Genomic DNA, 5,608 nt, shown 5'->3' on the forward strand with positions numbered 1-5,608 from the left:
GGGAGGCCGAGGTGGGCGGATCACCTGAGGTCAGGAGTTCAAGACCTGTCTCTACTAAAAATACAAAAAAAAAAAAAAAAATAGCTGGGTGTGGTGATGGGTGCCTGCAATCCCAGCTGCTCAGGAGGCTGAGATGGGAGAATTGCTTGACCCTGGGAAATATACCATGTTTTACATATTTTAGTAATCAAACATCCAGGGTGAGCTGTAATAATGAGTATGACTCCAGTTTTTGGTGCTTGCTCACAGCTCTTAAGTCTCACCTCTCTTTCTTCCTCTCCCACATCTGGACAAACTGATAAGAAAACTGGCCCCATCCCCTAACTGCAGTAAAAACCCAAGACAATTTCCTTCCCTGCCTCTTAGGCCATTTTCTTTTCTTTTTCTCTTTTTTTTTTTTTTTTTTTTTTGAGATGGAGTCTTGCTCTGTCACCCAGACTGGGTGTGGTCTCGGCTTACTGCAGTCTCCCCCCTCAGTGTTTGGTGCTTGCTCACAGCTCTTAGGTCTCATCGCTCTTTCTTCCTCTCTCACATCTGGATGAACTGGAGTCAGACTCATTATTACAGCTCACCCCAGATGTTTGATTGATGACCCAAATATACCATGCTTTACATAACTGAATTGGAACTTGTTTACAGTAAGCCATTATAGCATTCTAAGAGACCCAAAACCTGAAGCCTGCAAGGAAGGCACAGTTTTCACTGAGCGCCATCTGCAAGAGCCCAGCATGTGTATTCAGAGAAGTGAAATGAATACTTGGTCATAGTCAGTAATGTCTGGGATTCTCAAAGGGTAAGAAGTGCTTTGGTGGCCAGGTGCAGTGGCTCGTATCTGTAATTCCAGCACTTTGGGAGGCCAAGCCAGGAGGATCGCTTGAGCCTAGGAGTTTGAGACCAGTGTGGACAATCTAGTAAGACCTCGTCTCTACAAAAAAATTGAAAAGTTAGCCAAGCACAGTGGTACACGTCTGTAGTCCCAGCTACTTGGGAGGCTGAGGCAGAATGGCGTGAACCCGGGAGGTGAAGTGAGCTAAGATCGTGCCACTGCACTCCAGCCTGGGCGACAGAGCAAGACTCCGTCTCAAAAAAAAAAAAAAAAAAGAAAAAAAAGAAAAATTGAGACCTTAATTAAACTGGGTATCTGAGCTGGGCACAGTTCAAATGGGAGGTCGGGAGGCTGGGGTGGGAGGTTCACTTGAGCCCAGGAGCTTGAGATCACCCTGGCAACATAAAGAGACCCCGTCTCCACAAAAAAATAACAAATAAAAATAAAATAGAATAAATTGGCTATCTGGCGCCTATCAGGGACATGAGAGTTCCACTGGATAGCTTTACCAAGAACCCAGAATTGTGCATTCTGGGAAGTGAAATGTGTGCCTTTGTTATTATCAGTCATATCTAACACTGAAGGAAATAAGGAGTTATTAGGCCTTGTATTGTGGCCACAGTATATGTAGAGACATGTGTGATTCACATTTATATGTTAGGTATCTGTAAGATAGGAGATTCCGAGAGTTGTGTACTCTGAAGTGGACAACTCTTAGGCAATGGCCCAATAGTTTGCAAAAAATGTGAAGATGAGGCCATTTGTTGACCAGGTCATCCAGTGCTAAGATGACTGCCTGGAGTTTGGCCAATTGTGTTGACTCTTGGGACATCCTGTTTAAGAGATGCAAAGTAGCAAGATTCCACTAATTTAAAAAACAACACACAAAAAATAAATATTTATGATGGTTGGCAGTGTTTTTCATACGGTCTGCAAACTCCTATTGCTGCTTACTTGGTTAATCCCAAGGGTCTCTCCAGGTAGCCAACTGGTCTAGGAGAGGGGGTGACTTCCTCCAGTACCACGGCATGTGGCAAGAGACTGAGAACAAAGGAGCCCACCTCTCCTGTAGATGGAATATGCCAGAGGGCCCAGATTTGGCTCTATCCTCTATTAAGGAGGCCTCAGTAGCCATGCCAAGTTTGTAGGTTGCTGTTTCTTGACTCAAAACAAATGGGCAGCTAAGTATTAGGTCTGTGAAAGTCTCTATTTCTAGAAGAGCCTAGTATACAGCTAGTCAGTTTGTTTTAATGGAGTCATACCATGGGTTTGAGAAGGGCAGTTTCTTGTATCAGAAGCCCTTGGGAAACTTCTGGCCATCACAGGTGGTCTAGAGACTCAAGGACACATGAGAAGAGGTTGCCAAAGCCCTAGCAGTGAAGGGATCTCTTAGGGCGCTAACAAATGTGTCTGTTTGATGTCAATGTGGACAGATTTTAAAGACTTTGCTGGGGGAATCACCCTGTCTGATGTTATGGGTTATTATATAGCTAAGGATACAAAACACTGTACCGGGTAGGGATAATCAACATAGGTCTACAGAACAGAATAGAGACCCCAGAAACATGCAAAGAAACATAACCACTGATTTTTGACAAACCAGTAAAAGCAAATAAATAAAGGCAGATAAGGCTTTTCAACAAATAATGGTGGAGCAATTGAACATCCATAGACAAAGGAAGTGAACATCAACTTAATCCCATACTTTCAACACAAATTCACTCAAAATGGATCACAGACTAAAATGTAAAATATGAAAGTACAAAATGTTCAGAAGAAAAGACAGGAGAAAATCCTCAGAACTGAAGGCTAGGTTTACCCTAGGTTTAATGGGTTAGGTAAACCCATTAAACAAAAGAAAAAATATCCAAAAACAAGAATATCAGTTTCCACATTAAAAAACTAACAAAGGAAGAGAAATGCAAAGCGAGCAGAAGAGACTATACAGTAAAGACTAAAATGGAAGTCAATTAAATAAACAAGAATGAACTGTAAAGAAAATCAGTGAAACCAGAAGCCTTAAGAACAATACAACTTAGGAACCTCTAGCCAAGGATTATCAAGTTACAAAGAAGCACATAAATTACACAGATTGGGAATGAGAGACATGACAGATTCTACAGATATTGAAAGGAAAATCATGAACCCATTTATGCCAATAAACCTGGTAAATAAAATAAAATGAACAAACTCTCTTTGAAGACACAAACCACTAAAGTTCACTTAAGAAAAATAAATATATATCCCTATATTTATTTTTAAATATATAAATGTATATCCCTATATTTATTTTTAAAATCAGATTTGTAATTAGAAACCTTCCTACAAAGCAAACTGTGGCTTAAATGGCTTCAGTGGTATATTCTACCAAACATTCAGGGAAGAAAACCTAAAAATGCAGAAACTCTTCCAAAAAAGTGGAAGCGTAAGGAATGCTTTCCAACTTAATTGGTGAAGCTATTAAAGTGATACCAAAATCACACAAAGGCATTACAAGAAAACCACAGATCAATATCCTTCATGAACACAGATATAAAAACTTCAACAAAATTCTGGCAAATCAAACCCAACAATACAAAAAAAAAAGATAACACATCAAGAAAATGTAGATTTACTCTCAAAATATAAAGTTCACTTGATATTTGAAAATCAATGCAATTTACCATTAAAAGACTTTAAGGCCAGGTGTGGTGGCTCACGCCTATAATCCCAGCACTTTGGGAGGCTGAGGCGGGTGGATCACCTGAGGTAGGGAGTTTGAGACCAATACAGAGAAATGCCATCTCTACTAAAAATACAAAATTAGCCGGGTGTGGTGGTGCATGCCTGTAATCCCAGCTACTCAGAAGGCTGAGGCAGGAGAATCACTTGAACCTGGGAGGCGGAGGTTGCGGTGAGCCGAGACCATGCCATTGCATTCCAGCCTGGGCAACAAAACTGAAACTCTGTCTCAAAAAAAAAAAGACTTTAAAACAAGGTAAAATGTGATTGTAGCAGGTAAACTCTAAAAAGAACCCCAAATCTCTACTTCCTGGAATTCTTACCCTTGGGTACCCCTCACACATTTTACAAGGGTTGATCTGTAAAGCCCATATAAAACAGAAAAAGTGAGGACATATAACTTCCAATTTTAGGTTATCAAGGACACTGGTCTCCTTCTTGGGTAGACTCTCCTGCTCTTGGATCACTTTCTGTGTTTGAAAGAATCCATGTGATGAGCATCCCTATGGAGAGACCCATGTGGCAAGGAACTAAAGCTTCCTGTCAACTGCCATGGAAAAGAGATTAGAATTGAATCTTCCAGCGTCTAGCAAGTCTCCCGAGACTGTAGCTCCAGAGACAGCTTAACTGCAATTTCATGGGAGATTCTCAACCCAGACCTACCTAAGCTGCCCCAAGATTAATGTAATATTCTAAAATATGTAAACAAATGTAGAGTGACAGAAAGCAGATCAGTGGTTTCCTAAAGATGGGTAGGTGGGTAAGGAGGAAGAGATTACAAAGGGCCCAAGAAAACCTTAATTTCATGGCTATAAACATGTACCAAAACTTGTATATGTTAAATATGTGTACTTTAAACTTCAGTAAAGCTGTTTTTCTAAAAAAAAAAAAAAGTTAAAAATCCCCATTTCCTAATTATTTTACTATTATCTATGCTTTAGAGGTTATTTACATTTATTGCATCTATTCAGTGGAAACAGAATACAATGGTGTGCTATTGCACATGTCTTCCCAACTCCATATTCAGAGACATCATGTTGTAGCTTGAAATTGGCCAAGACAGAAGTATTTACACCTAGGGTATTGGTAAACACTACAAACCAGAACTTGATCTGTTGTTTTATTGGCCATGTAGACTTAAAAAAGTAGAGAATATGCCGGGCGCGGTGGCTCAAGCCTGTAATCCCAGTACTTTGGGAGGCCGAGACCGGTGGATCACGAGGTCAGGAGATCGAGACCATCCTGGCCTACACGGTGAAACCCCGTCTCTACTAAAAAATACAAAAAACTAGCCAGGCGAGATGGCGGGCGCCTGTAGTCCCAACTACTCCGGAGGCTGAGGCAGGAGAATGGCGTAAACCAGGGAGGCGGAGCTTGCAGTGAGCCAAGATTGCGCCACTGCACTCCAGCCTGGGCGACAGAGCGAGACTCCGTCTCAAAAAAAAAAAAAAAGTAGAGAATATGTTAATAATTCAGATTAAACTTAAAAGTGTTTCATGTCTCTAGTTTTCCATTGTGAACAGCACAAAATTTTGAGGAAATATTCTTCCAATATTCAAAATTACCTTATAAAACAAAAAAGTCACTGGCATTATTGATGAATGACTGCAGTTCCAAAAAATTTCTTTACTATTTCAATATCAACTAATATTTACTTTTAAAATAGGCAAGAGATATAAGTAGACATTTTACCATAGAAGTTATATGGGTGGCAAATAAAAACATGATTTAAAATATGCTCAAAATCATAAACCCTTAGAGAAATGCAAGTTAAAACTACAATGAGATATTATTACTCCATCCCTAGTAGCATTATGAACATTAAAAACACAGATCTTAGCAATTGTTGGTGATTATGTGACAAAACTGGAACTCTTGCTCACAATCAGGGATGCAATTTCATGGGGGACTATACCATTTATGCCAATAACTCTGGCAAATAAAATAAAAGGAACAAACTGTCTTTGAAGACACAAACCACTAAAGTTCACTTAAGAAAAATAAATATATATCCCTATATTTTAAAATTTGTATTTTAATATTTAATATTTTAATAAATTT

The sequence above is a fragment of the Colobus angolensis genome, unplaced genomic scaffold (assembly GCF_000951035.1).
Source record: "Colobus angolensis palliatus isolate OR3802 unplaced genomic scaffold, Cang.pa_1.0 Scaffold107, whole genome shotgun sequence".
Classification (NCBI taxonomy): domain Eukaryota; kingdom Metazoa; phylum Chordata; class Mammalia; order Primates; family Cercopithecidae; genus Colobus; species Colobus angolensis.